Source organism: Protopterus annectens, chromosome 4.part0 (genome assembly GCF_019279795.1).
Source record: "Protopterus annectens isolate FY-2018-M chromosome 4.part0, PAN1.0, whole genome shotgun sequence".
NCBI lineage: Eukaryota > Metazoa > Chordata > Ceratodontiformes > Protopteridae > Protopterus > Protopterus annectens.
In genome coordinates this window covers 380,821,736-380,844,805 of record NC_056733.1, presented here as the reverse complement: position 1 = coordinate 380,844,805, position 23,070 = coordinate 380,821,736, and positions in this window count along the sequence as shown.

The window sequence follows — 23,070 nt, the reverse complement described above, 5'->3', positions numbered from 1 at the left end:
TTCAACACGATGTTATTCAAGGAAATTAACCCTGCATTGTAAAATAATACATTGAATAGCATATTATTAATTTACTACACTGTCACTGATAATAAATAAAGGAGAGAGGCCTTTGCAGTAGCAGATGCAATGTGTGATTAGTTTTACATAGTAATGTAAGATAATTGGTCATGCATTTAAAATTCAGGCATTGAAGAGAGCGGGATCTCATTTCTGTTTTTTTCTCATTTGCATTAAGGTTGATCCATCATGTTCTGAAAAAATGCACCACAGTTCAGCAGACAATAGGTGGATGCAGCTATTAATCAGACCAGGAGCAGTTGTGTCACTATGGTAGAGTGGGTGGGAGGTCCTCATTGCAGTTTAGCAATGATTTGTCATGCCTTCTGGTGCTTAGAGTTATATATTCAGCCCATCCCTTCTACTGACAAATGACTATATCTAACAGACCATTGCAAAGGGGAGGGGACAATTTATATGTGCCATGTTAGAATTATTATGCCGTATAATTCACATGACTTTCTTGCAAAGTACTGAGATGATTACAATGACTTTGTTGCTATGATAAATAACTTACAGAGCATCTTTGTAAGTTGCCTGACTTCCCAAACAGTGGTCCACTGACATTGCTGCACATCCCTGATAGTTCCTGACACAAAATAAGGATATGTCAGTACCTCTCATGATGTAGAATGACCTCTGCAAGTCTACTGCATATTTACCTTCTAAAGGATATTTGTATTCCATGGTTTCTGGAATTTAATGTTGCAACTGTTAAAAGAAATGACTAATACAACTCTAACACACAGGGTGCACTAGCAACATGAAAAAACAGAACTATGCAACAGTAGGTAAGGACATATATGACACTCTGTTCCCAAATAAATCCTGCCCTGTTTGTTTATTTACAGTGAATAGATACTGGCTTAATGAGGTAATAACTTGTCAGTTGCGATTAACATGTACAGTAAACTTTCAATAAGCCTGCCCCCATGGGGACTGGTAGATGCCAGATAACTGTAGTTTCTGGTTGCTTGAGAGTTACTATTAAAAATAGGCCTGACTAATACTGTACCCTATACTATTTGTTTGGTTTAACTTGTTTTCAGGTTGGGAAGAGAGGGAATTTATTCATATCTTCCTTTTCAAAACTCTAAAAACGTAAGGTACATTCCTGCGGGGGGGGGGGGGGGGTAAGAAAGTGCAACACATCAGAATTGTACTGTATTTAAATTTTTTTGTTGGTTGCTTGAGAGTGCTGGTTGCTTGAGTTCCGGTTAACTGAGAGTTTACTGTATTTTACAGAGCTGTATATCCTGTGCAAGAAAAAGTATAACTCTGAAGAATTTTTGTCTACCCAACCTTTTAAAAAATACCACATATATGAACTTTATTTGTGTTGCTCATTCTGTTCTTTTAGTTCTCTGAAATGCACTTTGCTTTCATGCCATAATCAGCATGAATTAAAAAAAAACACATGGAACATGGTACATTCTGCCTGTATGTAAATTAAGACATTTACCATAGGATCATAGGAGGTTACTAGGCTATTGGCCCCGAGGCCCTTATAAGCCTAGCCAAGAGTTTAGCCCATGTTTAGACAAATCAGCAGCCAATGCCCCTGTCCAGGAGGGACATGGGTGGAATCTCAGGGGTATATTTTCTGTTTCCCATCCAGTTATCTAGGTTGAGCTTAAAAAGGGGTAAAGAGGTACTCTGCTTGATGTAGAGAGGGAGTCTATTCCATAGATGAGGGAGTCTCTGGGACACAAATCTGTCCTGCCAGCAAGTCTTATTGATGTCACAGACCAGGTTGAGGCCATGCACGTGGGTTACTCTAGGGGGAGCTTGATCTGCAGATATGCAGCAGTCCATCAAGGTGGGGTCCATGATCACCTTGTATGACAGACACACATCACCTCTGAGGAGTCTGTATGAAACCAACTAGAGGGATAGGGCTTTTAGTCTATCTGCATATGGTAGATGTTTGAGGCCCCGGATTATTCTGTTGAGGAACCTCTGTGGTCTCTCCAGCTGCTGCATGTGCTTTGCGAGGTACATGATGAAAGGTGTGTTGTACTCAATAATGGGCCTTATAAGGGAAGAATACAGGGATGTTATGACCTCCTTGCCCCTGGATGAGATACCCTTACTTATGATGTGGGACACATAGAAGGCTTTCCGTTCCACGGAAGCAACATGGTGGTCAAAAGTCAGATTGCTATCAACCTGGGTGCCCAAATCCTTCACAACTAATTGAGTGCTTAGGACGTTGTTATTAATATGATAATTTGTGGGGATGTCACTCTCCCCAAAGAGGATGATGATGCATTTTTTTTGGTATTCAGCTTGAGGCCATGTTCCAGGTACCAGTCATTTGTCTGAGTGACACCCTCTTGGAGGATGTCCACATAACTATGCATAATTCAGCAGTGTTCTGCAAATGTTTAGCTGCTCTAAGGGTGAGCTAGTGTTAACTATAATTCAGCAATTACTTTTTCTCTGGCTTTATTAGAATTACTAAAAGATATTGGAAAAGTAGAGTTGTATAAGTTAAACTTAGCATAACAGTAGATGTTCAGATAATCACTGCTACAGTACCCTTAGGTGTATAGGTTATATCCTGCCAAAGATATAACAGCTGGTCAGCTTCTGATGCTTCAAGGTACATTCCACTTGCCCAAACTGTCAGGCAGCTCAAACTGAGCTGACAAAATGACAAGTTTGGGTACAAAGCCCTTCAGAGCTTTCTTGTCAGCAGATAAATGGAGGCTACGCCGTGAAAGGGCAATGCTAGGAACAATAAAAAATAAATATCCACACTCTGGCATAAAAAATGCACCAAAAAACAAGAGGGGGGGTGAAGGGAGGGAGTGGTTACTACAGAAGTGATCATTTGAACATCTACTGTTATGATAAGTTCAACTTACACATCTGCATTATGTTCTCTTATTGATCAATGATCACTGCTGCAGTAGACTTAACTAGATGTGTAGATTATCTTAGGTAACTACAACTGGGAGGTGGAAGGAGAAGAGTCCAGGAGCCCCTGGAGAGTGGTCCTAGCAAAGCCTGGTCTAGACCTACAGAAGCAATCAAGCTTATAATGCTTTGTAAAAGTATGCAAGGAGGACCAAGCAGCAGCTTCTAGAATACTTCTAGAGTGTAGCCCTTTCCAAAAATCCATAGATGAAGCCAAGGCCTTGCTAGAGTGGGCCTTGACTTTGCCTGGAATAGTTTTGGTATAGTAAGTATAACTTATAGTAATAAACTTAGACAACAATTTGGCAATAGTCTGTTTTAACACAGGTTGTTCCTTCTTCTTATCTTCACAAGAAATAAACAATTGATCCAAAGATCTGAAAGATTTAGTTCTGTCAGGATAGTACTTCAGTTGTCTGTGGACATCCAAGGTATGGCGTATCCTTTCTCCTTCATTGTTATGTTCCGGAAAAAAAAACAGAGAGATGGATAGTTTGGTTTAAAGTAAACTTGGATGCCACTTTAGGCATAAAAAGGATTAGTTTGTAGAGAAACTCTATCCCTATGGAAAATGAGATAGGGTTGACTCACCATAAGACTTTGCAACTCAGATACTCTTCTTGCAGAGGTCAGAGCAATCAGTAAAACTGTTTTCCATGCTAAGAACCTCAAATCAGCTATACTATCTGGTTCAAATGGAACAAGATATAGCTTCTCTAAAACAAAATTAAGATTCCAGGAATGGGCCATTGGTTTTCTTGGAGGCCCTTTATGCAAAACCCCTTTCAAAAAATTGATATAAGACTGCATTGAATGAGGAGGATCCATAGGCAGACATGCTTAAATGGCTGATAAAAGAACCTTGATAGAGGAATAAAAAGGCCATAGGAGAGTAACTCCTAAATATTGTAAAACCAGATAACAACTATCCCTAAATGGGTGCTAGTTGTGTTGTTGGCACCAACTAAAAAAACTTTTCCATTTTCTAATACATGATTTCCTAGTTGGAGGCTTTCTTGCCTCCATTAGGACCTGCTGCACATCTTCAGAAAACAGGTACCTAAAAGGAATTAAGACCCTGTCATCCAGGCAGTCAATTGAAGATAATTGATGTGCATCAAACAACCCTGTTCTTGTGTGAGTAGATACAACCCATGAGGAATCTTGTGGCAATTGCCCCTGTCTATTTCCAAAGGAATGGAGAACTACAGTTGTCTGGGCAAGAAGGGAGTCAACACAATGATACTGGAGGATTTCTTCTGAATCTTCAGAAGTACCCTAGATATTAGAGGAAAAGGTGAAAAAGCAGACAGGAACATTCCTGTCCAAGGAAAAGAAAAGGCATCTGTCTTGCAGGCCTCCTTGCATGGAGTCCTGGAACAGAATTTTGACAGTTAATTGTTCAGGAAAGAGGAAAAGAGGTCTCCCCACAGATGGATCAAATCTTGGAAGACCCCCAAATGAGTTTCCATTCGTGAGGGTCTACCCTAGTCTTCTACACAGTTTTGCTCTAATGGAATGTAGGATGCCTGTAGAATGAGATAGTACTGTGAAGCTATATCCCAAGCTAACATGGTTAGTCTGGAAAAGGAGTATGACCTGGTTCCCCCGTGCTGGTTGATGTGCCACATGACTGTAGTATTGTCTGTAACCACTTGAAAAGGTCCCAGGGACTAAAAATGGTTCAAAGATTGGAGCGCCTAGATTAGGGCAAACATTTGCTTGATATTTATGTGATTCTGTCTATCTTTGGAGTCTCATACTCCCTGAACTTTTATCCCCCCTAAAACTGCTCCCCAAGCAATGTCCAAAGTATCTTTGGTGACTAATTGCTTGGGGACAAGGAGTGAGAGGTGGAAACCTAGATTTCAGGATATATGTTGCCTCCACTAAACATTTTCACTTCTATCAAACCCCAACACTAGGATTTGAAATGATAAAGGATGTTGATGCTGGAAACAAAGAGATTTCAGATACCACTGTATCTCTTTCATGTGGAGTCTGGCCAGGAGTGTCATGAGTGTCATACATGCCACGAGACCCAAAATCCTGAGGTATTCCCTCACAGTGACCAAAGTCTGAGTGGAAAACCTTAGAAAAAGATCTAAATGAAGAGCTAAGTTCTTCTGTGGAAGAAAAGCTCTTTGCACTTTGTCTAGCTGACATCCCAGGAACACAATCCCGTGTGAAGGAGTCCAGAAAAAATTTAAATGTTCTTTTGGAATCCCAGCTTGTATAAGTGATCTCTTACCCAAGAGAGAGATTCCTGACACTTTGAAAAAGACTATGCAAAAATAAGCAAGTTGTCTAAATCAGCAAAAATGTGGATACCTTGTAGCCTGCAATGAGCTATAACTGGAGCTAGAGACTTTGTGAACACACTTGGTACAGTAGATAGTGCAGTGGTTAGTCCAGATTGTAATGTAGAAAACTGATAATGTGATCCAGACACACAAAACCTTAAGAAACTTCTGAAGTGTGGATGAATAGAAATGTGATGATAAGCATCTTTTAAGTCTAGTATTACCAGGAAACTTGAAAGTGAAAGAATAGGTAACAAGATGTAAACTGACATTACTTTTAATTTAGGCACTATCAAGAAAGAAATAAATAAATAAAGAAAGAAAGATCCAGAACTGGTCTCCAAGTATTTTCTTTCCTTGGCACTAGCAGCAGCCTTAAATAAAAACCCTTCTCGATGTGAGAAGGAGGAACTAGTTCTCTCACTCCTTGGGCCAGTATGTGATGAAGAACAGTGGCAAGAAAAGAATCTAATCTGGTGTATGGGAAATGCCCCCACCCCCCATCCTCAGAAGGGAGGAATTTCCTCCCACTGCCCTGTGCAACCTTGTTCAATAATTTTAGAACCCATTTGTCTGAAACAATCTGTTGCAAAACAGGAAAAATGGTGATTCAGACATCCTGGAAGAACAAAACGGGTCAAGGGAGGAGGAGATCACAAGGTCTTTTGAACTTGCTGGACTGTCCTTGATTTTTGAGAGGTTAAAGACTTGTTTATGGAATCCCCTTTCCATTTCTTCTTAAATATCTGTTTACCTGAATTTTGTTAAGATGGTTTATTCTGTCTTTTTTTTTTTTTTGCCAAAATTGCATAAAGAGATAGAAAATCCCTTGGACAATTTGGAAAAGGAGGTCTGAAGATTCCTTGGATCAGCTTGTTCCTTTCATCATATCTTTTGATCACCTCTGCAGTAGGGAGGCCAAACACTAAATTTCTATTCATGGGAGAATTTAAAATCTAATTTTTGACTTCATCTTGGAGATTTTGAGAATGTAGCCATACAGACTTCCTCAAAACAGTACCAGTGGCCATAGACCTGGAATAAATATCAGCAGAATCATGCACATACTGCAAACAATGAGTAGCGACCTGTGAAATAGAAAAAAACTCAGTTATTTAAAGCAAGTTTTTCTTCACATGAAGAAATTGCAGATAAAACATTCCTCATACTTAACACAATATGTAAGAACAAACTATAACATATAAGCGTGACTATTCAAACATTCTGAAAATCAAAGTTGCAGAAGAATATACTTTTTTCACGGTACTTATCAATAATTTTCCCATCCTTATCAGAAAGTAGAACTGGAACTTCCTAAGTGCATAGCAGCAGTGGGATCAACTAAACCTATGGCTGCTGGGTCAGGGTTGGGAATAGTGTATAAACATTTAAAAAGACTGAGGAACTTTATACATACTATCTGCCATTTTAGGGGTAGCTGGGTGACTATCAGGAAAATTACAAGCAGTAAAATGCACATCATCTAAAGGAGACAGAACAGGAGGAATAAGTTAAGTTCTGGAAAATCCTGTTGTAAGAAATCACAGTATTTTCTGAGGGACTGAGAAACCTTGGTGTTCTCCTATTGAAAACACTGGCATTTTCTAGCTGTAGTCTCAGAAGAGAAACCCACACAAGAAGAATCAGAAACTAAGATTTCCTTTGAGTCTGAATCAGAAATCTGAAAAAAACTGTATCCATCCTTGAACCTTCCTTTTCAGATTCAGAATCTTGAATCTCATCATGAAAAAAAGAACCCCTGTTTCTTTTACCAGAAACTAGTTTAAAAGAAGGATCAGTAGCCTGAATTAAACTCTGAATCAGGCCCAATAAACTACTCCTATCCAAAGAAATCTGAAGAGGAGTAGATGCATTCTTGGTTTTCTACTTCTTTTGACAGACAAAGTGGGGCCAACCATGTTACTAATGGCAGTAGCTGCTTCCTCAGGAATGTACAGGATTCTGACACAACAGGGAAACCTTCCCTGTTCCCTCTCCCAGGACCAGCAAGAGTGTCTATCCCTTGTCCAGTGAGGGGATTATTATCACATATAAATTGTTAAACAAAGACAAATAAATAAATAAAATGGTCAAAGATTAGGTTAATGTGTCTGTGAACTTCCTATCACTTCTGCTAAACTAATTTTTTCAGCATCCAGTATCTCTCACAAGGCATATCAGTAACTAGACAGCCCTGATGCACAATGACAGCTCTCCTTATTCAGAAAAGGTATCAGTTCCTCATCCTTATAAATTTATTCATTATCAATATGATTCTACTTTAAGATATACATATTATCAGAATTACTATTAATAAACCTGAGAAGCAATATCAAAAGACTAATCCTGATATGTGTAACATGCACACATTACTTTCATGTTGATGGTATAATGCATAAAAATGTCTGAATTTGAGAAAAACACTTCAGCTGTGTATTGACCTATGTTCTTTTACTTTGTATCACTTGAAATCTTTCAGCTGCAAATGTCCCAGACTTAAAATGCCAATTGCAATCCAACATGACTAGTCATTTCTTCTGACAGCTGAATTTTGGTAAATATATTCATTGTTGCATAAAAAACAAAGAATAATACATTTTGCTTTCTGAAAAGGTGAAAAAATAATATTGTACACAAAACACGAAGTTAAGGACAAGATTTGTGCCATTTGACACAGTCTATTAATGTAACTGCCTTTTATTGTCCCATGTCTGAGTTTTGGTCTTTCTTTAACTCATGCTTCCTTGAGGAGCTGTCTTTGGTAGTTTGTTTCATTAATAGTGGAAGTATTTTCTACTTGTCAGAAACATTGTTGGGCTTGTATGGTATTAGGTGTGACCTTGACCATAAAACTGGTCATAGGCATTATACATATTGTATTTTTATAATGCTAATGGACTTATTTTCTGTTTTGTTCAGGACCAAATGACTGTTGAACTTGGATCTGGGCATTTGTCCTGGGACTGGTAAGTATCTGTTCTTTGTCGTAATACAATTCAGCTATTTATCTGTATTTCTCAGGACCATGACTTCTGAATTTCAAACTGAACCTCAGAACTGGACATTTTTTTAGATATACCAGTAATGTTTGGAGTTGCTGGGCATTTGTTTCAGAATCACCTTATTTTCTAAGTTAGATTTTTTTTTTATTTGAGGAGAAACTCTTGTTGAAAGCCATCTTGTCAAATGTAGTTTTAGTTTTGTACTTAGAGTGTATTCCAACTTACCACTACCAACTTACTTATTTTTGGGCTATTTTATTTGATTAACTCCAGTACTTCTTATAATTTATCTACATGAATAATACTTAGCTATTTATTTCCTACAACCTCGTCTTGATTTCCAAGATATGAATTTCTGACTTACCAGTTGTTGGCCCCCTGCCCATTCCTTCCCCCCAAAGCTCCCTAAATGCATCCTGATTTGTTGCTATAGGGTAGGTAGTGTAATGAAACACAGGAGATTATTATCTATTTTGGGGGAAAACAAGCTAAGATACATGACCTACATCAGTAGTAAGTGGCATTTTGTCATGGGGCAAAATATCATATGGACAGATCCATCTTGTTTTCCCATGAAATACCCATGGTTCCTGTGATGCCCCACCACTGGACCAGTAATTAAGTAGCCTCAGTCCTCACCACTGGCACCAGTGGGGGGACATACATTGGGAGGATGACAAGTTACACACATATTATTTCCAGATGCAGCTCTCTGTATCAAGTGCAGTTTCCCTTAAGTGCACACAGAGAACACAGTCAGTCTGGGGCTGGTTTCTTCCTTTTTCTCCAGTTCCCCAGTAAGTCTCCCCAATGGCACAGCTACAGAGTTGAGATCTCAACTGAGTGGCCAAGCCAAGACCTCCAGCACCCTCTCTGTCCAACCAGTGCTTCGTGTCCCTGCCCAAGTAGCTGACACACACACTCTTTGAGGTTTGATTTATACATACACACACACCTGGGAAAGGCTGGCACAGGTTTACTAGCTATGCCCCCTTTTGCCCAGACTATAAGGCAGTTATCACTGCCAGCAGCCAGCTCCTTATGAGCTACATTAAGGCTCTTAACAAAGGGTGTTCAATCTTACTGTGTAATGTTACTATAAATACAAATGGTAGTTTGACCAAGAGCAAGGCTATTAGGAGTGGCCTACACAGTATCACCAAGTAAATATGTAAGCACTCTCAGAACTTAAATATCTCTAGACAGATCAGCCACAATGAAAGGTTTAAATATCTTTAATAATAAATAATAAAATAACAAGAAAATACTCAGTATATATTCACAGTTACATCAAAGTTCAAAATCACAGGACATATTTAAAACAACATTGCAGGACAGTCTCAAATAAATAAAGAAAAACATCTAAATTAAGCTTTGCTATATTCCTGACTATATCTAAGAGAATTACTATACTCTAGTTAACTTACTTACAGAGCAAGGCAAATGTGCGGTGAATGGATCTTGTCAGGTCAAAGACAAAATACAGAATACTGAGTCTCTTGCAGAGAGTCCTTAAAATAATATCTCAAATATTACTGCTGGGATAACTTGGAAATGACAATTTATTGTCATCTGACTCTATACCAGGTAAAACCCCCACTGCTGAAAGCTAGCAGTATTTAGCATCCACCTGTGAAAATACATATACAGGCTTTTCCTCATATCTTTGCAGATCCTGGAAGTCATAAAACAATAAAACACTTCCAAGACAATACAAAATCTCCCTAGTTTTAGATGTTGTGTCTATTGCTGCACTGGAACTGAAAGATAACATCTTTTTATGGCCTGACCATAAAGTAATTTAATTTCAGCTATTTTTCTGGAGTTAGTCTTCTGTATTCCAGTTTCCACTGTTAAAATATATACATCTAAACAATTACAACAGTGCAGGTACATTTCTGTTATATTCCAGTAGGGCATGCTGTGATTTCATTTTAATCACTTTGCAAAAAAAATTTCAGCACACACTTCTGTACCAGCAGTTTGATATACACTGGACATATAGTTCTAATACATTTGTAACACTAGTACCTTATATGAATCATGTTGATATTCACAAATGACACATAATTACTTACAAAATTCCAGATAGCTGGGTGGGCAATATCTCCTTTTGTGACAGTTTCTATTAGTCATCCAGGATGGATGAAAGTGGCCTGCACTCCTGCAATGCCAGTAAGAGTGCTGTATTCTAATGCTAAGTCTCTGTATGACAAATTAGGTATTATATCTGGCCTCTGTGAGATCTGGACCTGCCTTTCATAACAAAGACCTGATTGGAGAAAATCTTCAATCCAATACTCATGGCATTGTTACTGCCAAATTTCTCAGTGATACAAATTTAGATTAGATAAGACTGATGTAGGTGGCTGCCATTTTCCATTGTTTAGCCATTGATACAAAGCCTGAGAAAGCAGAAGTTACCGACTCTTTGGAGTTCACAGTGGTCGCAGGAACAATCTGCAGGAACCTCCTCATCTGATATCCACCAGAAAGTGTGAGAATTTTCACTTAAGTACTCACTTGTTTCTGCAATATTGATATCTCTTAGTTAGTTAATCCTGGAGACTTCAATACTAGGGTGAATGAAAAATCAGAAATTTGTAAAATAATTCCTTTATATAATGAAGGGATTCAATTTTGCTCAGTTTGATACATGTGCTAACCATATTTAAGGCAATACATTAGGCATGAGTTTGATTTTTTGAGTTTGAGATGATGACCAAACATGCAATGATAGAACTGGTCCCAAGTTCTGGAAATTTCTTGGTTTATTTTTTGGTTGATAAACCCTAAATGGATTAGATGTGGTTCAGTTCAGGATTTTTTGTCCACTCCTTCCAAACTCATGTGGTCCTGTGTTGTATTAGCAGCAGCAAAAGCTAAGCCCCACCCTCACATGACCTTACTAATACATCCTAACCCTAATACTCACCATATAATAAAAAACAAGCTCAAGTGAACCTTCACAGCTGGGAAACTGTTAAAACCAAAAATTAAATGAAAAATATAAAAAATGTATAGATAAAAACCAATAAATGGAGCAAGATCTAGCAAAACCTGATAAGCTCTTTCGGCATATAGCCTTCTTCAGATTGTGACTTCTTCTGATTGACCCTATAGAACAAAATCATTAGTTACCCTATCAGGGCAACACTTTCTGAAGTTCAACTAATAGGCAGCAAGCTTTCAAAGACCCATTTACATATCTAAGCCAGACCTATATTGGCATACCTTCTGATTGACCCAATGGGATGAAGTCATTGTTTACACTATCAGGGCAGCATTTTCTGAGGTTCAGCCAATAGGCAGCAAGACATCTAAAACTCATTTACATATCTAAGCCAGACCTATGGTGGCTACACCTTCTGATTGATCCAATGAAATAAAAACACTATTTGCTCTATAAGGTCAGCACTTTCTGGGACTCAACCAATAGGCAGGAAACAATCTGAGACTAATTTACATATCTAAGCCAGATCTATATTGGCTTTTTTTACTTGTAGTATAGTGTCCAGCTAAAAGATGAGAAATGGCCTGTGAAATATATATATATATATATATATATATATATATATATATATATATATAATTTGATTGCAACTGCAACTACTCATAAAACATAAAAAATGTATGCAAAAGGGCAACACTCTGAATGTCCAAGCAGCACTTGGTAAGTGCATGCAATAACTTCTTAGTATTCACAGAAAAGAATATATATATATATATATATATATATATATATATATATATATGTATATATATATATATATATATATATATATATATATATATATATATATATATATATATATATAGATGTATCTCTGTGAAGGATGAACATTAGATTAAGTAGAATTTCACTTGTAGTATCCAGCTAAAATATATGGCATGTCCCTGGAGAGAGTACATGATTAATTTTTAGCTTCACTTACTTATATAAATGGGAGTTAAGCAAAAAGGCAATGCTTAGATTGCCCAAACAGCACTTTTTAGTGCAAGCAGTAATTTATTGATGTGTGCAGGAAATATCTCTATGGGAAATGTAAGTTAGATTTAGCTACTCATAAGACTTAGATATAAATTCCACTAGAATAAAATATTCTGTTCGCCCAATTAGCACTTATTAAGTGCAAGCAGTGACTCTTGAAAAATAATAAAAGTACGATTTTTTTGTGTGATTCACTAGCACTGCATAGAACTTCCATGGCACCAAACAAATATAACTCTAAGGTTTGATTAACAAATCTGATATAGATAAATCATGAACACAGTCCATAACCAGTCCAATCTACTTCATCTCCTCATGATTAACCCCCTGTTTTTGAGAACAGGTTTGAGAGAAACCATAGAATTCAGACCAGGAGCACGATCAGCCCTCAGGTTGGTAATCCAATGTATTTCACATAATTCAGTCTTGTTAGGTACATCTCCACCTCTGTTTCCTAAAGTCACACATTGTATGACCTTGAATAGAAACCTGTGTGAAGAGTGTTCAGAGATATGGTTGGCAAGTGCATTCTTCGGGTCTTTGTTCTTAATAACCCTCAGATGTCGTAAGACCATGTCTTTTAGTCACTGGTCTGTTTTGCCAATATAAAAGGCACTACATAGACAACAGGAAGCAAGTTAGACCAAATGGTGGCTGTTACAGTTAGCATGTACTTTGAAATTATAGCTCTTCTTAGAGACCAGATGTATAAAGACGTTGCTGCTATCAATACTTGGACAGGCTTTACATCGACTGCACTTAAAAATGCCTTCCCTTTCAGGTCCAATCTGATGGCCAAGGCCATCCTTTCCACATAATAATCTCTTGATGTTCTTTTTATTCTTAAAGGTGAAGCTCGGTTGCTCCCCAACAATGCTTTTTAATTTGTTGTCTCCAGTCAACACTGGCCAAAACCTTTCAATAACCTCACATACTTTTCTACAGTCTATACTATAAGTGAGTGTACATTTGAGTTTATTATTAGTACTTTCCTTCTCATGCTCATTAATGCTTGGCTTGCCATATTCTGATTAATAGATCTTTTATCAGAGTAATAGGATTGACCTTTGTTCCTTATTTCCTCGTGGCTATAATGGAACCTAAGATCCTTTCGTCTATAGCTTCTACTTTCCAGGTTGCCATACAACCTATTACATTCTTTTTCAAAGTTGATATCCTTGGTGCAAAGCCTAGAAATACGTACAGTTTGATTTTCCATGATATTTTTGAATATGTGACCCAGATGCATACTGTTATGATGTAGATAATGGTTCTTCCATGCATTTTTTTCTGTGCAGACTAGTATGCAGCCTCTCCTTAGACTGCAAGTCCAAATGGACATCTAGAAAGTCAATCTCAGAACTAGAATAATTTAACTTGAACTCCAAGAAATCAATACTGTTGTTCAAATAGTCAGTGAACAACAATAGTTGCTGCTCATCTCCTTTCCAGAGAATAAATATATCATCAATGAAGCATCCAAAATAAAAAAGATGCTCTTTCCATGGGTTCATATCAGAGAGGACATTTGACTGCTCCCATTGTGCAAAGACTATATTGGAGTAGCTATTCACACAAGGAGTGCCCATAGCTACTCCCCAAATTTGCCAAAAATGGTCTTCACCATACACAAAGACATTGTTCTCCAATATTAGCTCTAAAAGGGAACATACCAAATCTGTCTGTAATCCTACTTGATTTAGAAAATCATGAATAGCTTCAATCCTATAGTCATTGGGAATCACAGTGAACAAGCTGTTGATATCCATGGTAACAAGAAGGAAGCCTGTGACATCTTTCAAGTTTTCCATTTTTATATAAAGGTTATTAAGAAAACTGCCTGTGTTTTTCAGGAATGTGGGTGCCCTAGGTATAACCTTCTTGAGCTGATCCTCTACATATATGGAGAGTGGTTCAGACAACCATCCTCTCTCTGCTACAATAGGGTGTAGTGGTGGATTACAGAGATCTTTGTGAATTTTAGGCAGCCCACTAATAGTGGGGATGGTTGGGTTAATTACCTCAAAAAAGTCAAAAAGTTCTTTAGATATATGTCTTTCCATCAACATATCAGGAAGACTGTTTTGAAATTTGGTGATCATCAATTGTAACAAGTCAGGGTCCGATGCACATCACACGCAGCAGTACACACAATGAGTCTGTCTCCTTACCTAACACTTACCCTAACCCTAACCTTAACCCTCATACTATTGCACATGCACTCCTGACCTCTAATGTTTGTTTGTGTCTTTCGGCTTTTCACGGTTGCCAGGTATAAATGATGCTGTCTTTATTAAACCTATACTATGTGCAGGCATACTCCTCCACTGATTAGATGTGTCATAGTAGTATCTTAAATAAAATGAGGTTTAGGAGTAGAATATTTATGTGTTCACATGTGTATACAATTTATTTGTGTATGTATGTCTTTAAATTTGATAAATGAGTTAATTGGTCTTTTCTGATTGGTTTAATGGACTTTTTAAATGTTTCAGGCATTGTTTTATTGTACTTGAGTCTGAAGAAGTGACCATGAGGTCATGAAAGCACTTACTCTTTGTTGTTTTATTAAAGTTTTATTGCACCTAGTGATGGGTGGTCCTCTTTAGTTTTGTTTGCAAGTTATCTCAGTTGTACTTACAGTGGACCTTTACCTAGTCTCCACAATTTTGGTGGAACCGTAGATTGCTGTTCAAGGCTAGGGATATACCTGTCTGGAACACATATTCAGTGAGCTCAATCATGTGTTTTAGTATTTTCATCTCTTGAGAATAAGTTTTGATTATATGGGATTTCGAGCTTCAGAAGGGGATCTATATATATATATATATATATATATATATATATACACACACACACACACACACTATATATATATATATATATATTTATATAGATATATATTGATGGTTAGACTCTGTATGATCAAACATTCTTAATGTTGAATAAAAATACTGGCATTAAGATATTCGAGCATACAAAATATTGAACACCCAAAAGATCGACCCACAAAATATCGAAAAAGGAAAACTATTTCCTCTACCAATCTTTACACTAAAACTCTCCATAACACTAGCCTCACATCAGTTTGAATAGGGCACTGTTACTGGAAGTGTTTTTTTTAAGATAAAATGTAGAGTTAGGGTTGAGGAAGGGGCAGCATTACATCTAGCACCTACTACTAAGGTGGGCAGGAGGACACCACCGCTAGCACTAGTCAACTTAACAGATGTTTGACAAAATGCAGGAAAGACATATACATATATATAAATAGATAAACAGATAATATATATATATATATATATATATATATATATATATATATATATATATATATATATATATATATATATATAAGGCTGTGAAGATTTTTTTTTCACATGCAAGAAGCTTTGAATGGATGTGTCTGGTCGTACTTTTATCTAGACATAACTCAATGATCCATAGTTGAACGCTTTCCTATAGTGGGTCATGCCCTGCTTCAGTCTGCATTTCACTACCTTAATGTGTTGAACCCAGGTCTTCCAGAATATCAATTTGACTGCTTACAGCTAATCCAAACCTACATGTTGTACCTTCTCACTGGGATAGCATGCTACCATCTTAGTGTGCTGTTTTGATGTGAGGTTCATTGGCTTCCTATTTATAAGTGAATTATTTTAAGGTTTTATGTTTAGCTTGCCTAGCTCAGTATGACTTCAGTTTCCTATTTTCCTGTGAGCTCTCCTCACATAGTGACTATTCCATCCCTTACATCCAGACACCGAGGGAGGGCTGGCAGTTCCAGCAGTGTAAAGTCTACCAAGTTCTGCAAATTTGTGTATCAAAAGCCACCCTTCTGCAACATTCTACTTAAGTGGCTGAGGGAGTCTACCACAGTGAACAGTTTGTAGCTTTGCTTGAAGACCTATTTGTATGGCTTATCCTATATCTGAAGCTGGGATTGAAACTTCTATAAATGATGCTATAGTATTACCATATATTTTGCCTAGTGCAGTATTTTTTTATTTATTATATAGGCATTTTGTTCTTATTATGAATACTTGATGTTATATTTTGTTTTACTGGTAATTGTGTTTATTTATGTAACACTCAATTCATTATCTGCATTTGTGTTCATATGTTTAAGCAGGTTAGTAACATTAAACCTGAAATTCAGGTTTATACTGAAAAAGGATTTTTTTCTGAATCATGAACTGAAACAAAAAAAAATGAAGGGGGTAGGGCAGCAGACATTCTGGAAGAATATGCCTCAAATTCAGGGGCGGCTCGTGCTATCGGACTGCAGCCCTCCCACCTAGAAATAAATAACGTAAAACATAAACTTTAAAAAACTCTTTCTTTTTAATGAGTACCAGAACTGCTGTGCATGCACAGACACATTCAGACTGCCCCACAATCTGTGTGGTAGACGACCACACAGAACAGAGGAGCTCCAGACTGCTTGATCTGCAGACAGGATCAATCAGGAGAGAGGTGAGCAGGGATTCAAGTGCAGGACCAATCAGGAGTGAGGTAAGTTGAATTCTAAGCTCTTGCAGGGAAGCATTAAGTCGAGCAATGGTGTGTGTGTGAAATACCCTTGTTAACACATAGTGGTGGGTAGAAATACTTAGGCTTGAACCCTGTACCTTGGATGCAGGTGGCAAGGACCTGAATTCCCTACCCACCACTATTTGTAAAAGATTGCAGATGTTTGCCTCATATTTGTTCTGTTCCTCATAAAATCTGTGGTTTCTGTATCTTCATATTTCCTTACAAATGTTTGTGGTGCACTGGTAGCATTGTTGCCTGATGGCTACAGGTTGTCTGGTTTTATTCTTGGCTGGGGTGCCTTCTGTGTGGAGTCTGCATGTTCTCCCATCCCTTAACAAAGATGTGTCTGGAGTGTTTCTCCCTGCTCTGCTGAAAATTGGCTTTGTTTTTTTCCAAGTCAGACTAGTTTCCTGGTTAACAAATGTTTAAAAATAACAGGCATTTGAATTTCAGACTTCATATTCTTCAGAAAGTACATGGTAAAACAAAACCTTTTATTCTAGCAATTGTCTAAGTTTATAACATGGATATTTGAAATTTGCCCATATTTTTGGGACTGTATTTCCCCATTATTGGCCTCGTCCAGGTGTTTTGTGCTAAGGTTGAGAGCTATGGTGAGAACTGAATTCACTGAATATGTTTGTCAGCTGTATTCCCACATTATTGACTTTTTTCAGGTGTTTTTTGCTAAGAGGTTGACAGCTATGGTGAGAAATTAATTCACTACATAGTGGCCATTTAAGTTTGTCTTCCTCTGTTTCAGCTGATTTGGCACAGTGGTATGTTTCTCTGACTGTTTTGCACAGGGTCCCCTGGGTTCAAGGCGTGGCAGTGAAATGTATGATGGTAACACAGCATTTTATTCTAGCAGCTTTCTAACATTGTAAAAGCAATGTTTAAAATATGCCCCTGGTTTTTAGCCTTTTGCCCCCCCCCCCAATGCATTTTGGCTTTTTCCAGATTTCTTGTGCTGCAAAGTTCAGGGATACAGCTGAGTGTCGAGTAAATTTTACAAGGAGCTGAGCTGCAGGGGAACAAAAGTTTAATGCTGCTTATGCTAATTCTGCTTACATTGTTAATAGCACAACAGGGAGTGTACTTGCTTTTGATGCAGAAGTCTGTGGGTTCTACTCCCACAGTAGGTAGATGTATTGCTGATACTATACTGTGTTGTAAAGGGGGTGGAAGCTGCAGTCTTTTTTGGCAAAGATACCTAGTAACTATGAACCTGTTATCAGTTTGCTATCCATTCCCTATTGCGGTATTACTAGCTTATCATTTTTTTTAATTAATGCAACATAGGCAATTTATTCTTCAAGGGCAACAAGCACTTTATTTGTAGATGAAACAATGACATATAAAGTTGTTTGCTAGCAGCAACCTCTTTATTAGTTATAGATTTATTTAATGTGGATTTTACTACTTCAGAGATTGTGCATATGTACTGATACTGGTGGACTATAGAAGGTTGAGTAGACGTTTTATGATGGAAATGTTCTGAATTGGGCAGTTTTGTCATTGGTGCATGCATTTTGTTTCATTGTTTACTGGAAAAATGTTCAAAACAATAAATTTAAAATGCCCTCTAACAACTGTACTGTATTGTACAAGGAATATAATGTAATACAGTCAGGAAGGTGTATCAAAGAGCATGTGTATGTTTCATGTTCAAGGGGCCTTTGATTTTGAAAACAGCCCAGAGTTAATCTTTATCTGCCACTGGCAAAATGTATTTTCTTTGAATGTGGGTTTCAATGCTATTTGAATGCATGTGAGTTTCAAGGGCAGAGAAGTTTTAATGCTAAGTCTATTTTCATTGTGAGACTGCATTGCTTTGTTTAACAGATATCTATTAGGGTTTATGCTGTAAAATATAAAATAAAACTTTCAAATTAAATCCATATCATCGCAGAAGTAAAGCAGTATGCACATTGCAGTGTTTGTGGCAAATGGGGTGAAATAACCAAGGAATGGGACATTGGAATGGCTGCAGGGGGGAGGCTCCATTCGACCATGATTTTGTGAGGGGGGGAAGGGCAGCAAACTCAGACAGCCCTGGTTGAACTATACCTCTCAGTTGTCCATATTTTTTGCAGAATGAATAGATATCTGCTTCTTATTTCTGGTTTGTTCCTCATAAAATTTGTGGTTTTCTAGCAAATCATTTAGGAATGAAGTCACTAAATGACAGACATTGAGTTTCAGACGTCATAACCTTAAAAAAATGCATGCTAATGCAAGACTTGGTATTCTATCAGCTGTCTTAAGTTTATACAAGAGCAATTTTTAGTAGTGTTTGTATGTTCCCCCAGTATATATTTGTCCTTGTCCAGATTTCCTGCATTAAGAGGTTGAGAGGTATGTGCAAATCACTTTGTAGAATTAGGAATATCCAAACCTCTCAATTGTCCCCAATTTTGGCTCAAAATGTTGCTCGCCCCTAATAATCCCTCCTCAAAATGGCAATTTTGGAAGAAAACGTGGAGGGTTTACAATTATATATAAGTGTAATGATCAGAGTTATAGATTACTTTTATTTCAGAAATGCATGTAGATGCTCTTATTTTGTTAGCTGCTCAAGTTAACAGTGTTAATATTAAAAAGGTGTCCCTTTTTTGACAGGTTCCCATCTGTATTGTGTGGCAACTTTATATTTTTGCATCACATTGTTGGTATGTTTTTCATAAAATTGTAGTTTTCTGGCAAATTAGTGGCAAGTCATTAAAGATTAAAGTTAGAAAATAATGACAGACATTTGAGTTTCAGATAGCATACCCTTCAGAAAATTTGTACTAATGCAAGACCTACTACTGTTCTATTATCTAAGTTAATAAGAGCAATATTTAAAAGTTGTCCTTATTTTTGGGCCTGTGTCCCACTTCTAGTTCTATGTATGGCTTTGTCCAGATTTCTTGCCCTGAAGTTGAGAGGTATGAGTGTCAGGGCCATCACTGCCAGCCAGAGACATTTCAAATTTTGACATACTTGTTGCACCCCACTCCCCATTGTAGTGGCTCTGGATGTGTCCAAGGAAGGCAAGGAGCAGTTATGCAGTGTAAGTGTGCAGAGTATTCCCCCATCCAAGGTAGACCACAAGTACAACTGTGGCTTTTCATCTGTCCTTGATTTTGCAGAATGTTCTGGTTGATTTATGCTTCTTATTATTCAGGAAATGCATGGTGTCACAGTGCCCTGTTGCTCTGTTTAAGTAGCAATGCTTTAATGACCATCAGGTAAGCTTGTCGGAGATTGTAAGATGCAAGTAAGCTTTAATAAGCATACTGTTAAAGAATTACCAGCATTGAAAGCCTTTTCGTTGTTGCCATGCAGAGAATATTTACATAACTAGATAATGTATAAGCCTTGGGTATTGAAATGCATATGACAGTATTTGTAATAAAAGGACAGGATTACAGTATTTTCAGAAGCTCATTACATTTATTGGAGACTTGCAGTCATCTTTTGTTGGAGACTTGTAGTCATCTTTGCAGGCTTACCCGTAAACTAAACAGAATGCCAATCTATCATGTGTGGTCCATAACTTGTGCAGGAATCCTTTAAGCAATTTATCTTGAGCTTGTTTCTTGTTTGCTGTTCATTTTTTACATTGATCATGTCTTCCCCATGAAACAAGTAGATAGTTGTGTCAGGCAGCAGGTCTTTTTTGGATAAGAAACATTTTTACAAGTGGGGGTATCACAGAGATTGCTACTTTCAGCATGTTACTTGGTAATTTTATAAAGCTGAATATCAATTATAATTAGAACTGCAGTGCAAGGAGTAGTGGTTCGAGTTGAGTGCTGCTTGTTTTTTTATACTTGATTTTGACTGGCATTCCAATAATGTATTTAAAAAGTAATTTATTTTTTCATGCCTCACAACCTGTTTCCATCTCGATATTAAGTAAGTTCCCATGTAGCCAATGCATTGAAATATTTTTTTCTTCTACACTTCATTTTGTCTTGATTGGAATCTCATAATGACTGTTTGGCACCCAGGGCAATGTATTTAATTAAAGTTCCAGTTCTTGTGGTTTTGAGCATAGCTCTACCCCTTTCTAGTTGGCCACAGCCCTTCCCATTGGCCCCACCCATTCAGCTGTCTCCTGCAGCCCTCATTTAATTTGAAGTCACCAGCCGCCACTTCTCAAATTTATATGCTTACTTTATAATTTACAGTCTTAATGCAAATACATAGCTTGAAGGAAGAGGGTCATGTCCAGAGTTTTCGGCAATTATTGGCGATTGGAGAGGTAACCAATTTACTTTCCATCAGTGTCATTCTGTTTTTTAAACTCCTTTGTCATATAAGTGTTTTCAGTAATTATATTTAAACATGTTGGTATTTCAATCAGCGACACCAATTTGTTTTGTACATGAACTGCAACCACGCCATCATTTGTATATAACATCCCATCACATTAAAACTGCACACAATAGGAGCAGACAACATACTCTGGCATTAACAAATCATGTGCCAGCTTTTAAAAATGGCACCCCTCTGCGCTGTTTTCTAATATGGGTTTAATCCACAACTGTTTCATTTAAATGCCTTAAATTGTTCTAAGATTTTAAATATTGATATCAGCAGGGCCTTAGCCAGGATATGTGAATTGCATGGCAACATCTAAAGTATAGTCCTTTCCCAAAATTATGCCTCCAAAGAAAAATTGCTTCTATAATTGACAGTATTAAGCTAAAATACAAATTTAACCAATTAGGCATGTTAAAATATATAAATATTAACCATGACAAGTGTGCCTTGTTCAATAAAATTAAACTTCAGGTATTTCTTTGAAAAAAGTAAATAAATTAACTTTAAGAGTGTATGCCAGTTTTCTGACTATTCCAGATATCAAGTGCCACATTGGTAACATAAAGCATTACATTATATTTTCCAGCCAATACCAGTCAAAGATGTATGATGTGACTCCCACTAACATCATCAGAAAAACAGAAGATGGTATCCATAGACAGTTGAATATCTGCACAAGATATACTCACACAAGCTGCAAACATGAAGAAACATAATGAGATTCAGAGTCCAGTGTTGCACGTGTGCAAGCATCCAAAAGTCGCAAGAAATGTCATATGTAAATGAGTACATAATGACATGTAAATGAGAGAAAGTATGTAAATATTGTACTGATAATATGTTAATAGAGTGCCTTTCCTTCCTTTTGTGATTCAGAGTTACAGAATGCTACACAAGAGTTGTGCACATAGGTTATAACAAGGAAAGCATCACCGTTTTCACACACTCTAATTACTGAAGGTACTCAGCATAGCAGTTAGCCTTGTGATTTCCACTTCTGAGACACTTTTTGACATGGACCACAATATTATGCAGCCTACTGTTCTTCAAACTAGTAGAGTTAGGCATTAACAGCAATGCATGACACACAACAATTTACAAGAGAACAAGGTTTTTGTCAAGTTTCATATACACAGAGACATCATACAAGCTACAGTGAGCATGAATGTCCCACAAACTGAAACTGGAGGAATGCATGGCCTGACTATATCTGTGGATTTCGAGCCATGTTTAGTTCACACTATACTTTCCAAGAGTTTTTACATAGACAGACTGGGGTCACATTGGATATCTCACAGGCTTTGATCTCAAGGACACTGCAACAGTTTTCCTAGAATTTATTTTAGTCCACTGAATGAGCATTATCTATTTTCTACAGACATCACCGGAGACAGCTACCATCATGCATGCTTTTTACAATCCGGCACATCATTCCATCAACTGCTAGGAGGTATGTGCAGATCTTTGGCTAGGTCATTTGATGGTCTGATGCCCTGGGTAATTCACCAGACAACTTTAAAGTTGAGGACCAAAAAAGGATTCTCTAACTTGTAGACCCAAAAATAAATAAATAAATAAATAAATAAATAAATAAATAAATAAAGGTAAAGTGTTCTGTCCACTCAAACTGCAGCAAAAAAACTACCTGCAGTTAAACACCTGATAACAATAAATTCAATACTGATATTTGTTTTCAAAGCCACAATGTTACCCAGCGTCTTAAAAAGTGCTGGTATTGCATTCATGATAGATCATCTGCAGCTACCACCTGCAGCCCCTAACGACTTGCACCAGGGCAGCTGACTCTCTCAGCCTGCCCTAGATAGAGTGTGATGTATGTAGCTGTATAACCAACATGATGACTCAGATTCCAGGTAGTAAGCATGAGTCCCTTGTTTAATGCAAAAGGTCACTCTACTGCTACTTCCCGGATGAATAGATA